General features: G+C 36.8%; 2 long non-coding RNA genes across 2 annotated transcripts in view; one reads left to right on the top strand and one right to left on the bottom strand.

The window, feature by feature from the left end:
• LOC131273054 (uncharacterized) overlaps positions 1-17,908 on the top strand; it is a 53,837-nt gene extending 35,929 nt beyond the window's left edge. Inside the window, exons 3-5 of the long non-coding RNA XR_009180161.2 lie at positions 4,086-4,219; positions 10,843-11,085; positions 13,474-17,908. This is a non-coding gene — a long non-coding RNA (uncharacterized lncRNA). The remainder of the gene's footprint in view (positions 1-4,085; positions 4,220-10,842; positions 11,086-13,473) is intronic.
• On the bottom strand, positions 10,306-18,183 carry LOC101423628 (uncharacterized). Its single transcript, XR_011645515.1, has 3 exons — positions 17,227-18,183; positions 11,662-11,769; positions 10,306-10,426 (listed from the first exon to the last, which is right to left on the bottom strand). It is a non-coding gene; the product is annotated as an uncharacterized lncRNA (long non-coding RNA).
• Between the last annotated feature and the right edge of the window lie 813 nt (positions 18,184-18,996).

The raw sequence follows: 18,996 nt of genomic DNA, 5'->3' as shown, positions 1-18,996 counted from the left end.
TTCCAAATTGTGGTGTGAAACCTGGGTCTCTGTCCCTTGCAAATTTCCAGCTTGACTCCACTGTGGTCAGAGATATTGTTTTGTATGATTTCAATCTTTCTGAATTCATTCAGCCTTTCTTTGTGGCCTGGCATATGGTCTATCTTGGAGAATGATCCATGTGCGCTTGAGAAAAATGTATATCCTGCTGGGTTTGGGTGTAGTGATCTATATATGTCTATTAGATCCAGCTCCTCTAATATACTGTTCAAATGTTTTGTTTCTTTAGTGATTCTCTTTTGAGATGTTCTGTCCAAGGTAGATAGTGGTGTATTAAAATCCCCCACTATAATTGTAGATGCATCTATTGTTTCACTTAGTTTTTCCAGCGTTTGCCTCACATATTTAGAGGCACCCTTGTTAGAAGCATAAATATTTATGATTGTTCGATCTTCTTGACAGATTTTCCCTTTCACTAAAATGTAATATCCTTCTTTGTCTCTCACAATTGTTTCACATTTAAAGTCTATTTTGTCTGATATTAATATAGCTACTCCTGCCTTTTTTTGGTTATTGTTTCCTTGTATGATTGTTTTCCAGCCATTCACTTTCAATCTCCATGCGTCTCTGGGTCTAAGATGTGTCTCTTGTAGACAGCATACGGATGGGTCATATTTCCTTATCCAATGTCACAGTCTGAATCTTTTGATAGGTGAGTTTAATCCATTGACATTGTGTTATTACTTTCAAGGAATTATTTGTGTTAGCCATATTTTGATTGGATTTGTGTTTGTCATATTTTGTTTGTATTTTTTTTCCTTCTATTTTTGTCTTTTTTTTTTGTTGCTCTTATACTCTCCTCCAACTCTGCCTGTCCTGTTTTTTTCCTTTCTTCTGCAGAACTCCCTTTAGAATTTCTTGAAGGGGAGGTTTCTTGTTGGTATACTCTTTAAGTTTCTGTTTATCTGTGAATATTTTGAACTCTCCATCATGTTTGAATGCTAGTTAAGCTGGATAGAGTATTCTTGGTTGGAAATTTTTTCCTTTAGTACCTTGACTATATCATACCACTGCCTTCTTGCCTCCATGGTTTCAGATGAGAAATCAGCACTTAATCTTATGGAGCTTCCCTTGTATGTGATGGTTTTCTTTTCTCTTTCTGCTTTTAGGATTTTCCCTTTGTCTTCAGCATTGGATAATTTGAAAGTATATGTCTTGGGGTGGGCCTGTTGGGGTTTATGACTAGTGGAGTGCACTGTGCTTCTTGGATATGTACTTCTGTCTCTGTCAGTAGATTTGGGAAGTTTTCAGCCATTATTTCCTGCAACACACCTTCTGACCCCTTTCCCTTCTCTTCTCCTTCTGGAATGCCTATAATATGTATGTTTGAGGGTTTTGCATTGTCATTCAGGTCCCTAAGTCCTAGCTAGATCTTTTCTATCTTTTTATCGACCCCTTCTACTATCTGTTTGATTTCTGATGTACTGTCTTCCACATCACTAATTCTCTGCTCTGCCTCTTCAAGTCTGCTGATATTTGCTGCAAGTGTATTTTTGATTTCTTGAACTGTGGTGTTCATTCCCATCATATCTGTTATCTTTTTGTGTATGTCTGCAATTTCCCCTCCAAGTGTTGTCTTCATGTTGTTAACCTCTTTCATTACTTCATCAAATTTGTCGGTGATAAATGTTCTGAGATCTTTCATTGCTTGTGCGAAGTTCTGCTCCCCTTCCTGATTTTTGGTCTGTTGATTGGATTCAGCCATGTTTTCCTGATTACTGGTTTGGTTTGTAGATTTTTGTTCTGTCTGGTCATCATATTATCTTGACGGGTTTAATCAGTTCCTTAGCTTCTTTGTCTACTCTTGGAGATTAATTAGCTGTTGTTTTCATAAGTGTTATATCTTCTCTTTGTCACTTTGTTCTTCTTATTCTAATTTCTTGTTGCTGGTTAAGTTCACTTTAAAGGAAAGTATTAGTGCTGGGGAAAGGCAATTGTGTAAGCAAGGAAAAAGTTTAAAGTAGTATTGGTGATATATGTTAACAAAGCAAGAATATGAGATCTGGGAGGATGGAGGTTAGATTCATGTAAATTGTGTAGAGTTATAGCAGTAGGTAGAGTACCTATTATGAAGTAGATGACTGAATATGGGAGGAATATGGTATGAACTAAAAAGCTATGTTTTTGTGAGAGAGGGAAAGAGAAAAGAAAGGTAATAGTTTCAGGAGTGGATAACAGACAGAAAACAAAACAAAGGTATTAGAAATTAAGAGTTAGACACTTTGTGGATCAAAGAAAGGGAGGTGGGAGGTGGAATATAGGAGAGACAGTAGATGATGGCGGATATCAAGATGTAGGGGGAAGGGGATAGTGTAGGTAGCCTAAATCAGTTCACAGAGAAATGAGGCAGTGGAGGATGAGAAAACCCAGCAAATGTGAGGTGTTCCCTGCTGCACCTATTGTATAATTGAGTTAAAATAAAATAAGTAGAAAATGAGGGACAAGACGGAGAGAGAAAACAGAAAAAGAAAAGAAAAAAAGAAAGAAAGAAGAAATGAAAGAAAAAAGGGGGTGGGCAAAGGGTGGGGAACAGGTAGGGGGAAAAAAGAAAAAAACAGATATACATGGACCACAATTGTAACACCAACTACAGCAACAACAAGAAAAAAAAAAAAAACCCTAAATAACTGAATTAAAAAAAAAAAGACTTTGGGGGATACGCTGGGAGAAAACACTAGGGGATAATGCAATATTAGCAATCAGGACATTAAAAAAAGTAAAAAAAAAAATAAGATAAAATGAAAATAAAAACAAAACAAAATGAAACAATAAAGAAAAAACGCAAACATTGTAGGCTAGGGCATTCAAGTACCTCAGATGGACCTCAGGGCGTGATGGATTCAGGGGTGGAAAGTCTGAGATATTGAAGGCTCAAGAGGTGTGAGTCTCTGGGGTGTGGGCCACCAGAGTTTAGGGGATTCAGACCTGGCAACCTCAAACCTGGTCAACAGGAAGCCTAGGAGCCCCGCAGTGTAACACAGCCCTCAGGGATCCCTGCAGCTGGGTGCCAGCCCTATGGGGGAAGTCAGATCCGCAAACTCTATATTATGTCTGAACCCTGCAATTCACTTACTCACTAGGGTTTATGTGGGTATATCGTCAATTCAGCTTTTGGACAGCTCCCCCCCTGTGTTCCCACAAGACGGCCACGTGAGGGCGCCTCTACACCGCAGCCAATTTAATGATGCAGATCTGAAGCCAGGCCCGTGGGTTGGGTTCAGTTGGAAATGCTGAAAACAGATTCCAAAACCAGAATTCCCAGGCTTCGCAAAATATTCCCCACTCAGCTTCCAGACATGTCCCCCTCCCTCACCGCCCCCTGTAACACCCTTCCAATTATGTCCCTTTATTGCCAACAATCTAATTCCGTTGCAGATCGGCAGCCGGGCTTGTGGGGGCGGGGCTCCAGGCGGAAGCGCTATTATTTGTGTCCGCAATCCAAAATTCCCCCGCTTCACCACAAAACACCATCTGTCTCCCCAAATCAGTCCGCACAGGCGTCCCGTACCATCAACCCCCCAACAGCCCACCCAGGACTCGCGAACTCCCCAGCACCGCAGAGCCACCAAAAAGTGGAGCCGCCGTGCCCGTACCGTGGCTCCACCCACCCCCAAAGAGGGAGCAACCCGTATGCAGGTCTCACCTCTGGGAAATAGATCCCATATTATATCTTATAGACCAATCCTTTCCGTTACCTTTCCACCAAATCAATGTCCAGACACTTCCTGCTCTGCAAAAATCCCGAAAAAGCCCGTCCTCGGAGAACCTCCAGCGGTGCCCAGTCGCCTCTTCCCAGGAGAGACCGCAAGGCAAGTTCACTCAGCCACCATCTTGCTTCCTTTCCTTGTAAACATTTTTGAAAGGACAACAAAGGATTTAGAAAACTACATCAACTTAGTTGATAAAGCAGCAGCAGCGTTTGAAAGGATTGACTCCAATTCTGAAATAAGTTCTACTGTGGGTAAAATGCTATCAAACAGCAACAAAATCTGTCATAAAGGAAGAGTCAATCAATGTGTCAAATTTCATTGTTTTCTTATTTTAAGAAATTGTCACCAATACCACACCGCCCAGGCAGCAGACATCAACATTGAGGCAAGACCATCCACCAGCAAAAAGAGTATGACTTGCTGAAGATGATGGTTTGGCACTTTAAAGCAATAAAGTTTTTAAAAGTAAGGTATGTACATTGTTTTTCTAGATATAATGCTATTGAACATTTAGTAGACTACAGTAAATATAAGTTTTATATGTGCTGGGAAACCAAAATATTCATGTGACTCACTTAATTGAGATATTCATTTTATTGTGATAGTCTACAGCTGAACCCACAATATCTCTGAGGTATGCCTCTAATTTCTCCCAATTTTACTATCAGAACAATAAAATCAGACATCTGAAATTCACAACTCAACTTATCATTTCTTTGAGAAACAGGTGGTAGGTTTGGAGTGAGATAAGAACAAACAAAACAATACAGGGTTTGAGATAGTATTAAAGAAGACTATGAACCACATTGGATTCAGTCTAGAGTTTAATTCCAGAATAAGATTACCATTTTCAATAGAATCAATGATTTTCAAAATAAAAGAGGAAAAAATTTCTTCCCTCTGGAACTGAGTGCCTGTAGAAACACAGCCAATTTTTAAAAAATGAATGAAGAAGCCTCATACTGCCCTGTGAACAAGTGTTTTCCTTCCTTAATCGCCAATATATCCTCACAGGATGCAGCAGAAAACGTTAGTTGTAATAAGGGAGCAGCTATTATAGGCAGGAGAAAAGATGATGCTATGCTAGTTATATGTGTTTCAGATTTTCAAACTTAATATTGGTTAAACCTGTGGAAAGAAAATTACTTAACAATTTTATATTAAAAAGCTGGTAATGTTATTTAACCAAATGCACTCAAATACTTTGCAATGAAGAAATAAATTAAAAGTAGAGCTCAGTCCAAGTATATTATTACTTTATAAAACATCCTGTCACCAAAGCGTAACATCTCAGCAAAGGCATTGAGCCAGCAGTGCAGCAAGCAAAAAAAAAAAAAAAAAAAAAAAGCCAGTGAAAACAATCAGTATACCTAAAAATAAGAGTAACAGTATTAAGAGTCTTTATCAGTAGCTCACATAACAAGCAGTTTTTATGTCATCATTCATTAGCTGGAATTATTTTGCAAAATAAAAGTATTGTTCCTGCTTATCTATTGCAGTGTTCATTTGAAAGTTAATTATTTTAATTTTATGAAGCAATAATTTCCATGTTGGCTTTTACAGGTGACAGGCTGTTTTTAATATAAATCCTTAGATGTATGACTTAACTTGGTACCCAAGGCCCATTAACAAACATCCCTCTAAACCAGTTGTTTTCAAATGTTGTTTCAAATGTGGGAGATTTTTGTCCCCCAGGGGATGCAATTCTGCAGTCATTTTGGTTGTCATTAATAGGGAAATTGGGGAGGCCCCACTGGCATCTACCTGGTAGAGGTCAGGATGCTGCTAAATACCCTACAATGCGCAGGCCAGCTGCCCAAAATAAAAAATGACCCAGCTCTACATGTCAATAGGGGCAAGACCAGCAAAATCTGGCCTAAACTTATCTCTAACAAATGTATCCCCCGATTTTGTAAACATCATATATAACTATACTTCTGTCATTCCAAAATACTCCATGCCTTTGCATACATCTCATTACCTGGAAAGACCTTCCTACCACTTATTTCTTGGGAAAATACCTATCTATGTCTTAATATCTGGTTAAATGTTATCTTTAATATGAAAAAAGTCCCTCAGGATTTTGTTTATTCTACTATATAGTGTATACTACACTATTTTGTAAAATATACATTTATATGTCCACCTCTTTCATTCGTTTATTCAAAAAATATTTATAGAGCATCTACTTTGTGCCAGGAATATTGAAGGGACAGTAACTCAACCCTTGCTCTCAAGGATCTGCAGCCTAGAGGGGAGGACACACAAATATATAACACATATCCTATTTTAGTCATAGATAGAGTTTACTGGAGTAAGGCTTGGGGGACAGTCAGGGAATCACCTGGAGGAAAAGGAAAAGGAGAGGGAAAAGGAGAGGGAAAGGAAGAAGGAACTCAATGGCAGAAAACATTACCAACAGCTAATGGGTAGAGAAAGAGTAAATGCAGGAAACAGTAATTATAATTAAACTACAAGCTCCTGGAGGTAAAGACTATATCTGTCTTACTCACTGCTATATCCTCAATACCTGGCACTTATCAGGGACTCATATATCTCCAGAAAGAAATAATTGGAATGAATGAAGTTAGAAGACTGAGGTATAGCCAACAAGACAGGAAGAGAATAATAAATAGTGGCAAGAAAGATTTCAAAAGGCAAGTAATTGGTTAACAGCATTCAATCCTTCATGGAGGTCAAACAGAATAAGGGCAAAACCATCTGCTGCATTTAGAATCAGGACTTCATTAATGATCTTAACAAAAGCCATTTCAGTGGTCTGGTGGGTTAAGGAACAAGGTTACCATGAATTAAATAATGAATAGGAAGAGTAGGCATAAATATGAATTGCCCAAATTTGAGAGAAAGCAAAACTTGAGCAAAAGACACAAGACAAATGGAAGGATTTGTCTGAGACGAGAATGACACCTCATTTTAAATATGGAAGGGAAAGACGACAAGGTGGATATAGATGTTTAGATGTATTTATGGGGGAAAAGAAGTAAACCAAAGGCAATCATAACCAGTAGCTTTTTGTTTTCCTTGTGAACTTATGAATGACCAAAGTCCCCAGTACCCACGTTACCTGGCAAGATGGAGTTAAAAAAGCACAGGACCAGAACACGAGCACTGAAGGGCTCCTGTTTGATGTTCCCAAACAAAGGTATACAGAGCCTTTCGAAGATGTAGTATAAATAAAAAACGCAAGCAAAAACCTAGAATGTAACAAAGAGATGGTTATAATAATGGTGGATTGGTAAGGAAATATGAAAGATGATTTTAAATTCCAAAAAAGTAAATGTGACACTTGAACCAACATACATATACATTCCATTTACAAATTTTCATTAAGGTTGACAAACCGTATGCCTTCAGAAATATTACTCAAGCCTAGTTTCTACCATACCCTTTTCCAATCCTTTACCAATAACATTTTTAAAAATTAGAGTCTTTTATTTTATTTTTTAAAGATTTATTTATTTATTAAAAATTAGAGTCTTTTAGAACCTGTTTTTTCTGTTACATGAATCTGAAAACAAAATATCCTTTCATAACAGGTATTTGATTTAGACAAGGATTTATTTATTTATTTTTTAAAGATTTATTTATTTCTTTATTTCTCTCCCCCCTCCACCCTGGTTTTCTGTTCTCTGTGTCTATTTGCTGCGTCTTGTTTCTTTGCCTGCTTCTGTTGTCAGTGGCACGGGAATCTGTGTTTCTTTTCGTTGCGTCATCTTGTTGTCTATCTGTGTTTCTTTTCATTGCATCATCTTGTTGTATCAGCTCTCTCCGTGGGCAGCACCATTCCTGGGCAGGCTGCACTTTCTTTCGTGCTGGGCAGCTCTACTTATGGGGCGCATTCCTTGCGTGTGGGGCTCCCCTACGCGTGACACGCCTGCGTGGCACTGCACTGCTTGTGCACATCAGCACTGCACATGGGCCAGCAGCACACGGGTCAAGGAGGCCCCGGGTTTGAACCGTGACCTCCCATGTGGTAGATGGACGCCCTAACCACTGGGCCAAGTCCGCCGCCAAGACAAGGATTTAATTTGGGATCTTCTGGGATTCAAGAGTCTGGTAATCAGGGTAGATAAAGGGAGACCAGGGCATACCCCTACCTCAACATAAACCATAAAGAAAACGGGATGGGGAAGTAGCAGCAGATCAGGGGATAAGTGTAGATGCTTAGTGTAGGCACTAATTGAAATTACATTAAATAAAATAATACTTTTTTGGGGGAAGAAATTTACTTTTTATGTTGGCAAAACAAACAGAATTTACAGTACAGGAAATAGCTGAAAATAATCTTAACAAAAAGATTTATAGAACTCACAGTAGACACAAATTTACTAATACTTTAAATGGATTAAATTATTATTATAATATGTAAATAGGAATCTCCCATTTCCCACCAGTCAACACACCTTAGGCATTAGAAAATTTTTTGAAAAAACAGGTACCTTTGCAAACTGTGTAGAAACATAACTCCATCTTACAGTGGGAGCCCTAAAAAGAAAGAAACAAAATATATGTTCTAAATAAAAAAAATAAATAACTGAACATCAAATACCCTCACAATTAATATTTCCCACAAAGAACATGATTTATGAACATATAAAGTACCTATACAATTCTGTCAAGAATTACTGTGTCCAATCAGATTGCTGTAATCACCATCTAGGGCTTCCCATCCCAGAGAGAAAATTAAAACTCATTCTGAGCTGGCCCTTGCCTACTTCCCCAACCTCACTCATGCCACTCTTCTGGAGCTCACTCTATTTCCACTTCAGAGTTACCTGGGATAGCTGTCGCGGTAGATGAGCGTTGGAGCAAACAAGAAGTACAAGTACTGGTTGACTGTGTGTATTGGAACAGTGCCTGAAAAAGGAAAGCTCTGCTTATCCGTCTAGAGCTCTTTGAATTCTCCCAGCAAACCTCAAAAAAAAAAAAAAAGAAAATAAGTATAGGAAAGGGAAGAATAAGACTTTCCTTCTGCTCATGTTGTTTTGTCCTGATCTCCTGAAATAACTTCCTCCTATTCCTCTTATTTTCGTATTAATTGAATATTGCCAGACCTTCTAAATTAAGTTATTCCTCTGACTAGAAAACTTCTAGAGTGTGAAGCAGCACTTCCCAAAGAATAAGCACACATGGATGTAAAGAGGGTAAAGGTAACGCAAACTTGCAAAAGACTCAAATGATCAATTTTTAAAAATCATAGGTACAAAGGTGAAAGAGGAATAATCAGGAAACAATGACACAGTCTTCCAAACCAATATGGATCCTATACACTTAAAATCAAACACACTCTACAGAACATAATGTGCCAACTCAGTAAAATCCAAATATTAAAATATCCTATCCTTTGACCTAATGGTATTACATACTTGATTTCTCCTTAGTTGAATCTAGTACCTGAGGAACATTCTCTCTGATAAATGAATGGGTCTTCATTATAAAACGAATCTACAAAAGAGGGGAAAAAAGTAACATGAATGTTTTATCATTGTTTAATCTCCTATAAGCAACAGGAACAGCACTAGATTGCACCCACAGAAAAGAACTACTTAATTTTGCATACAGCAATCCAAGTTTATTCTTAGAGGATAAAGCAAACCAAAAAACTAACTGCATAGAAGGATATGTTGATACTCTAAAATTATTGTGCTTCTAACAGCACTCCTATTATAATATAATGATATTAAGGAATTAAAAAACTCTTGATAGAAATTCTCCTGAAAGGGTCTTTTCCCTTAGGCAAACATAAACATAAAATCAATAATATGAATGCTTCTCTGTACTCTTACATCAAATGTGTTAATTATTTGATGTAAAAAAATGTTCATTATTTGATGTAAAAAAATGAAACAGCTATTCATTTTCATCTATTATTTACATATATAAGCATTAAAAAGTTAATTTATTTTTTTAAAAGAGATATGCTTTCTAAACTGTGGTTACATCAAGACAACAATATAAATTAGAAAGATATGAAGTATATAAAATAAAATTGAAATAAATCCTTTATTTAGATGGCAATAGTTTTATGACAAAATAAGAATCTGATACTTCAAAAGTTGAGTTTTTAATTTTAAAAATAATTTTGTAATTTAGATGATTTTATAAAAATTCTTCAAGAAAAACATTTTAATTTACCCAGAAGGGTTCAGTATAATTTATTTCAATTACAATGATTCAGAGAACACTGACAGTGAATAAAACTTAAGAGATGAACAGATCTAGTTTTGATGGTTTAATTTTACAGATAATGGCACAAAGATCTTGAAAAGGCAATTTATCCAAGTTAATATAGCTAAATTACCAGAATGTCTGCATTATTATTATTGTTATTTAACCAAGCACAGCACTGCTTTGGACAAAACTCAAAAGCTTACCTGTTCAAGCATAACAGTGAACCGGGAAGCTGGTGGCAGTGTATATGTAAATACAATATAAGGTGCCCAAAACCTAAAATTCCAATCTGGAAGAACAGGAAAAGTGAGCCATGGAAGAGAGAATGGATCGCTGGATGAGAACTCTTCCAGTATCCACTGGCCCAACGTTGAAAGAGGAAATAGGGAACTGAAAGTGTGGACAAGAACATAGCCCACCAGGTGCAAACAACAATAGGAAGTTTGCCAAAAGCATAAGACAAGAGACTGAACTCAAGCACCAACCTGGGGAGAAAAAGCAGAGAGAAAGAATATGGGAGTCAATTTTTGATATATATTGCATTCTAAAACTTTCATCATTATGAAACATTATAATATTAATACATGGAACTTATGGGTATAATGGTTCTACTAAATAGACTCCCCCTTCTAACTCCAAGATCTAGAATTCTATGTCATATTTTCTCTCCACAACCTGTTTTCCTAAAATCTCTAAGAATATTTGATCAAAGACTTGGAACTTCTCAAAGAGTTGATTTTCATATGAATAAAATGTTTAAAACTCTTACTGTGTGTTTTTTTAAAAGATTTATTTTCCCCTTCCCTCCCCGCCCCCCAACTGTTTTTGCTGTGTCCACTCGATGTGTGATCTTCTGTATCTATTTCTCTTTTGGTCTTCTCTTCTCATTTTTTCCCTCTAGGATTCACTGGGATTTGATCCTGGGGACCTCTGATATGAAGAGAGGTTTCTTGTCATCTGTGCCACCTTAGTTCCTGATTTCTGCTCTGATTCACCTGGACTCTTCCCTTCATCTCTCTTTTGTTGCATCATCTTGCTGTGTGACTCACTTGCATGGGCACTGGCTCACCATACAGGCACTCAGCTCACCACAAGGCCACTCGGCTCTCCATTTGGGCATTCACAGAAGCACTCAGCTCACCAGGTGGGTACTCGGCTTGCCATGCTGGCAGTCGTGTGGGAACTTGGCTTACTATGCAGGCACTGGTTCGCCATGCAGGCACTCTCTTTCTTCTTTTTCTTCACCAGTCCCAGGGGTCGAACCCAGATCCTCCCATATGGTAGGCAGAAACCCTATCATTGAGCCACATCCACTTCCCACTATGTGTTTTAAAGTTTACAATTTGATTTTATGCTAAAAAGAATTAGTCAAATTTTCAAAACTTAATTTCCAATAAGCTACATATCTTTAATAACTTAATCTTACATGTATCCATAGTAGAAAATTGATATACTGTATACAAAATTCTCCCACTTGGGAAAATTACCTAGAAACTATTGATATGGTTGACTAAAATTTACCATATGAAAACTAAAATAAAAGAAACTTCTAATTTTGTTTTTGGTGAAACTTTTGAGAAGCGAATATTGCCCTCAATCAGCTATTCTGGTATTCTCTGGAGCAAATTTAACCAAATTACCCTTTACCAAAACGTAAATTTAGTGAAAACTCCCAACATCTCAGGCATCAACTAGCCAAACATCCTTTGTGTTGTCTTACCTTCCTTCATCAATGTACTTTATGAGCAGTGTGCTGAGGCTAAAGAGAATGAGCACGGCAGTAAACATGTGATACACTGTTCTGATGTGGTCCACCTCTAACAGGTCACTGTAAACATAGGTCAAACAAATAAAATTAATGATTTATATTTAACCAAGAAAGGTTAAAAAGTTTTATTTAAAGCAGTTAAGAAGATGCTCATTAATCTGCAAAAAGTCTCAAAAAAACTATCACACAACCTTATACATTAAACCTGCAGTGAAGAGACATGAATGACATGATCAAAGTAAAAATTTAATGGAAGAGCCTCCTAGAACACAATAGTGATTCAAAACTCTCATATCAACCAATGATGTGCAAATTTGAAAACCTAATGAGTTTTCTAGGTAAGCAAAAAGGACATTCCATGAAAAAAGGAAACAAATCATTCCAAATGCTACAAAGATTCTTTTTTAATCCTATCCTCACATTCTACTCCCTACGTTTAATTCAACTAGTACTATCAACTAGTACTATCAATCTTCAAGATGTGAAGATTGACATGTATGAATTGTATACTGTTGATGGTGATAGCCAACCACCACCCTACATTTCTATAACACTTAACCATTTAAATGCTGTTACCGTCTCTACACTTATTGATCTTTGTATTTGATTAAGAGTAGGTTATTTTTCTTTCAGAATGTAACATGATTTCATATTCTAGGTGACTTTTCCTAAATACCTTATGAATCTGACTAAAAAATGTTTCTTAAACCTGTTTTTATAAAGAAATATATATCAGCCTTCTAAATGATTTTTTAGCGAACTAAGAAATGATTAAATCTCTGGATTGGGGCTCTTTAAATTCTAATGAATAACCATTTGAACTATAGAAAGTGTGCTCTAGTTCCTTGCTTAAAAAATTTCAAGTATATTTTAATTTTTTGTTTTAATCATATAGTACAATTCTGTCATTTAAATCTTCATTATAACACTAAAAAAAATTGTTTCATTTTCCGTTTTATGTAAAAAATCTTACTCATTTTTTTCCAGGCAGAATTTTTAAAAGATAAATCTCTTAAAACAATAGTGTGAGAAAAAAATGGAATGGAAGTTTACATGTCATATTTAGAAAACTTTGGCCTTTTTGTCAAGGTAATTAGTACATGTCAATTTGGCTAATAGGAAGTAAATTTTGCAGATGAAAATTTAACAGTAAGGCAGGAAAAATTTTAGTATTCTAATGAATACATGAATGAGTAAATAAATGATCTGTTCAGACACAATAACAAGAAATATTCATCAAAGTATACATTTAATTTTCAGTTCACAAAGTGTTCACAATTAAATTAATTAATTAAAGTTCTTAAGTAAGTATCTCTGAGAAAACTAGCAAGTCTCTAAACTGGCCAGTTAAGGAGAGACAGAAAAAAAATGTATATCAAAAAGAGAGCAACTCCAAAAACTCTCTCGATGCGGTTTACCTAATTAGAAATCTTTTGTCCTAGTTTGTGGGAAACCAATTCTCTGAAACATAGCTTCAAGAAATTTATCAAAGGCAGATAATCATTCTCATCCTTAATCCCTCCTTTGAAACTAGATACAGAACCCGAAGATGAGAAAGAAGGAACAAGAGACAGGAAATGCGCAGAAAATATCAAAATTAAAGATTTATGTGAATCCAAAACAAACTCATTAAACATCCAAAGAGTGTGTAATGATTTTATTAAACAAGGGAGTGTTTTGTTTTTAATTCCAACTAAAACTTAACAAGCAACTCAAAATACTCTAAGAGAGATTGTCTTACAATAAAAAGTTTTCCTTTTTCAGGAAATGCTCTCAGATCTCTGGGTGGAGCAAAAATTAAAACAACATATAAGTATTTCAAGCGTTAGAAGACATCAATGCCTGTGGACAAGAGAAAGAAGATTACCAAACTTAATCAACTGCCTCCTCACTGAGACTGGTATTTCGTGATGGTCTTGTATGTGTTACCTCATTTACTCCTGAACAATGCATACCTATTTAGGTTCGAAGAGGGGCTAGGCACACTTAACCTGAAGAAGCAAAGAATCCTTGTGGCTCCCAGTCCCTATGGAGATGCATTCCTGGCATCACGCATTGACATCCACTCTTCCTCCTCCTAAACATTACCTGAGCCTATGACATGCCAACAGCCATACTTTATCCCAGTTCATATTCCTTTTATTGGTCTGTCTCCAAAACTGCACTGATGTTTATGAGACTCTTGGTAATGTGGAAGGACTTTCAAATCCTCACCTCCCTCCTAATCTTACCCTTAGGTTGTCTCCAGTTACTGAAATCTTGCATTTTAACATCTATCATGATCATTTTCTATAGGGCTTTTTGCAGTATTGTGAGAACTCTCGTTTGCACACACTTGTCAGCTATTTCTGGTCAAAACTATTCTTCAGAGCAGGAGATTGGCAGAGAGAATGCAAGAGGCATAAAACTGAAGAAAATACAGAATGAGAAATAAGCTCATATTAGCTTTGAAAGAGTTTCCTCAACTGCTCTGGATGACTGAATAATGACAAAATAAATACTAATCACACTGTATACTTTATTGCAAGTATTGTAGAGAGTACAATAGAGAGGCAGTATAAAGACAATGGTTAAGAGCATGTACTGTACAGCCAGACTGCATTAAAATATCAGTTGTATGAACTTGGACATCTTTAAACTGCTGTGTGGTTCAGATTCCTAATCTAGTTTGCAGACAATGTACTTACCTGATAAATTCTTGCTTATTGTAAATAAGTTAAACCATGTAGCATATCTGGGAGTTTTCAGAGTAAGCACTCAATAAGTGTTGACTTTGTTATTATTATGACTCAGCATAATCTTATATTGTGTTATAATCCATATTTTGAGATGAAGAAACTGACACTTCAAATTTTTCAATAACTGCTCCCAAGCAACACACAAAAGTAAAAATTGGTATGCTCTCAGACATTCTTGCTTCAGAGTTTACGCTCTGACTACAGGGATAACCCAGTACAAGCAAGGATATTAAAAGAAAATAATACACATACTTAATAAGATTACAGTTGTTTTTCTTGCCTTCAAGAACAGAAAACGATGTGAGCGCACACCTGCCAATGTCTAATGATGCTGACTTTTCAATGTGATTGGTCACAAATTCATCAAATTGGCTGCCAACTCCCTTCATAAAAAATGGCTTCAATTGCTACCAAATTTTTAAACAAATAAAGGAAAACATTAGGAACTAACACATGCTTGTGGATCATTAACACCTTCTAAAGGGTTCTCATAAATAGAGATGGATCAATAGAAAGCCAATTTCTACAGCCATTCTGCAGAAATGGAGAAGCCAATATTCAAAATTATTTGAAAGGGTAAGGGGTCCCCAAATTGCCAAAAATATCTTTAAAAATAAGAATGAAGTTGGAGTACTTTCACTTCCTGACTTTTTAAATGGAAACTTAGCCTAGTGTTGTAGGGTACCTAAGAGTTACCTACTGGGAACCTCCCTGTTGCTCAAATGTGGCCTCTCTCTAAGCCAAATTCAGAATACAAATGCATTACCTTCCCCCCAGTGTGGGACATGACTCCCGGGGATGAGTCTCCCTGACACCAAGGAATTGCTTTTAAGTACCAAGAAGCAATGCAACTGGAAAAAAAAAAAAAGACCTTGACCGAAAATAGGAAAAGGTAAAGACAAATGAGTTATATAGCTAAGAGACTTCAAAGTGAGTCAGGAAATCATTCCAAAAGTAATGTTTATACACATCATAGCAGGATCTCATTGACAAAAACAGTAGCTATTACTCCAAGTAGAGGGGTTCCTGAGGGCTATGGAGATATCCAGACACTAAAGGCAGGGCAGGTAGCTAAGGAGTTTGGTCCATTGCCAATGGGACCTACTTTGGAATTTATGCTTCCTAGGGTGACAGAGTTGGACCCAGCTGTGGTTTCCCCTACACATGGCTCTTCTGACTGTCTATTTGTACCTAAAATTAGTACCAGAGTTGGTAGATGTATGTCCAAGAGACTTAAATCTTGGGGCTGTCCATGTGTCAGCTGGGCCCTGAATCTCAACAGAGTTGCAACACCTTCTCTCCAGTTCATTAGATTCAGCCAGGACAACTAACAAGGAGGAGACGATGAACAAACAACATACCAAGGAACTTAGAAAGTCTACAACTGCAAGCAAGAGAGTCCCAGCCATCATATGAGATTGAAGACCCTCCTCAATTAAAGGTGGAGACGGCAACATCATTGCAAAGTCCTCAAGATAGGGGAACAAACTACAGACTAAAGTAGACTTGCTAGCGTTCTAATACTGAATACTATAGTATTCTACTATAGACTTATTGTGATTCTAGCAATGGAAGAAAGATCATTGATATGGAGGCAGTGGCCATTGGAGGTTCTGGGGGTAGGGAGAGGGAAAAACAAGTGTAATACAGGGACATTTTTGGGACTTGGAAACTATCCTAAATGACATTGCAATGACAATACAGGCCATTATATATCCTACCATAACCTACAGAGTTGAGTGTGAATGAGTGTAAACTACAATGTAAACTATAATCCTTGTTTAGTGGCAGTGCTCCAACATGTGTTTATCAATTGCAATGAATTTACCACACTAATGAAAGATGTTGCCAATGTGAGCAAATATGGGAGGTGTAGAGAGTGTGGCATATGGGAATCCCTATATATTCTAGGTAATATTTATATAATCTAAGTATCTTTTTAAAAATAAAAAAATTATTAAAAATAATAAAACATTATTATACTCAAGGGGACTTCTGGGAAAATGGCGCCAAAGTAGGTACTTAGAGTCTGACCCTCTCACAAAAAAAGCGGAGAAAAGGCAGGGACCTATCTAAAGGAGCTGCCTTGGATATATAGAAAACAGGAAGGTGGTCTGAGTCATCTAGGAGGATACTAGAAAGATAAAGAAGCCAAAGGAAAACTGTGAATTGCTTGCTCCTGTGGCTGGAACTGACACATATACCCTGCCCTCAGGGCAAGAGGCCTTGGTGGAGCCTCATGGCTCACTGCTACCAATGGACTGGGAAGAGGCATTCCCTGGAAGGAAGAGGGGTTTGAAAGAGGGTAGACAGTGGTTTCTTTGCAGTGAGTATGGCCAGCTGAGCCGTCTTTGACTATCAGAAGGGAGCCCAACCCAACAGGGAGAGGGAAGGGGTATCTGTTCAGGCAGGTTGTCATGCCCAGCCACCCAGTAAAAGAGAACTAGATTAGAGAACAGGCAGGACAGGTGTCTCATCAGCAGGTCTCTAGCAACCTCTAGTCTACAAGCCCTGGGGGAAAGGTGGCTGATCATTTTCTGAAACCTAATCAACCTAAGGAGACAATTTAGCTCAATGGAGAAATTCCCACCTTGTGTATATGAGGTCCTTGGTTCAATTCCCCAGTCTTTTAGAGAAGTGGAGAAGTAATTTGCTGGGTATCAGCATTTAGCTGATACCTTATGACAGGGAATATATAGACATTCCTTTTATTTTAGATTTTCTTGGATCTGCTCTTTCTTTCCCCCCTTATTTTATTTGTTAAAACCTAGTACATTACCTTCAGAGGGCAAGTTGCAGAGTGATTGATTGATGAACAGCAGCAACCTGAGAAGTCATTAGAGACCTAAGAGGGAAGGCTGCTTTGCCTCGGTGGTTGTTCTTTTAGTTACTGCTATTGTGTTTCTTTTTCTTGTGTTTCTCCATTCTTGGTTTCCGCTTTTTTTTCCTTTTACTGATTTTTTCTACCTATGTTATTTCTTTTTTTCCTTCATTTTCCTATCTTCTGTTTCTCAATGTTTTTATTTCATTACATCTTTTTTTTTTTTGGTCTTCAATTTTTAAAGAGTTTCTCTCTCTTTTTTCTGTTTTGTTTCCTTTTTTCTACTTTTTCTTTTCCATTCTTTTTTCTTTTCCTCTTTTCTCATCATTCCAGCATTTTAATTCTTTCTATATATTTTTCTACTTTCTCATATCACTTTTCTATTCCAATTTTTATTCTTATTCCACTGTATGTCTTATGATTTTTTACATGTGCTAATTTATTTTCCTAGGTCTTCTATGATTCCTCTTCTACCTTTTTTATTATTACTAATATTATTCTTTTCCTTTTCTTATCTCTATCCTTTTCTCTGGCTCTAATTCTTTTTTCTCAAGTGAACATACACAACAGCAAGGAAACAGAATAGCAGGAATGACATGTCAAGTAACCACACACACAACAATAACAACATACAACAATACCACACACACAACAATAACAAAATAAAACCCTAGAGTAGAAAGAGAAGCTAGCCAACTGAATAAACCCATCAGGACAAACAGATGCCTAGACACCAACAAAAAATTACAAGTTACACTAAGAAAAAGGAAGTGATGGCCCAGTCTAGTAAACAAACAAACAAACAATAAAAGGAGGCGATGCAGAACATGGAATGACTAATCAGAGATGTCCAAACAAATATCATGAATCAATGAAGTGAAGAAAGAAATTAAGGATATTAAAAAGACACTGGAAGAAAATACTGAAAAAATTGTAAACAACATAAAAAGATAACAGATGGTGATGAATGGCACAAGGCAAGAAATCAAAAATAAACTGGTATCACCTAACAGCAGATTTGAACTTGAAGAAGAAAGAATTAGAGTTGTGGAAGACAGTATATCTGAAATCAGAGAGATAATTGAAAGATAGAAAAAATATAGAAAAAAATCCAGCAGGTACTTAGGGGCCCGAATGACAACATGAAATGAACAAACATATGCATTTTAGGGATCTCAGATCTAAAGGAGAAGGGAAAGGTGGCAGAAGGAGTGTTGGAGGAAATAATGGCTGAAAATTTTCCAACTCTATTGAGGGATATGGATGTACATGCCCAGGAAGCACGGCTACCCCAAACATTATAAATCCTAAAAGGTCTACCCCAAGACATATACTTGTCAAATTGTCCAATGCTCAAGGCAAAGAAAAAATATTGAAAGCACTAAGAGAAAAGAGATACATCACATACAAGGGAAGCTCAATAAGATTATGTGCTGATTTCTCATCTGAAACCATGAAGGCAAGAAGGCAATTGTATGACATAGTTAAGGTGCTAAAAAAATCTTCCAGAAAGAATTCTCTATGAAGCAAAGCTGACTTTCAAAATGATGGAGAGTTCAAAATATACACAGATAAACAGAAATTAAGAGAGTTTCTCCATAAGAAACCTGCCCTCAAGAAATGCTAAAGGGAGTTCTTCAGGTTGGATGGAAAAAAAAATAAACTGGGGAGAGAGAGTTGGAGGAGAGTGTTAAGAATAACTAAAAAGACAAAAAGAGAAATAAAGGC

Source organism: Dasypus novemcinctus, chromosome 13 (assembly GCF_030445035.2).
Source record: "Dasypus novemcinctus isolate mDasNov1 chromosome 13, mDasNov1.1.hap2, whole genome shotgun sequence".
NCBI lineage: Eukaryota > Metazoa > Chordata > Mammalia > Cingulata > Dasypodidae > Dasypus > Dasypus novemcinctus.
The sequence above is the reverse complement of the archived record's forward strand: the minus strand, read 5'-3'. Positions and strand labels throughout refer to the sequence as shown.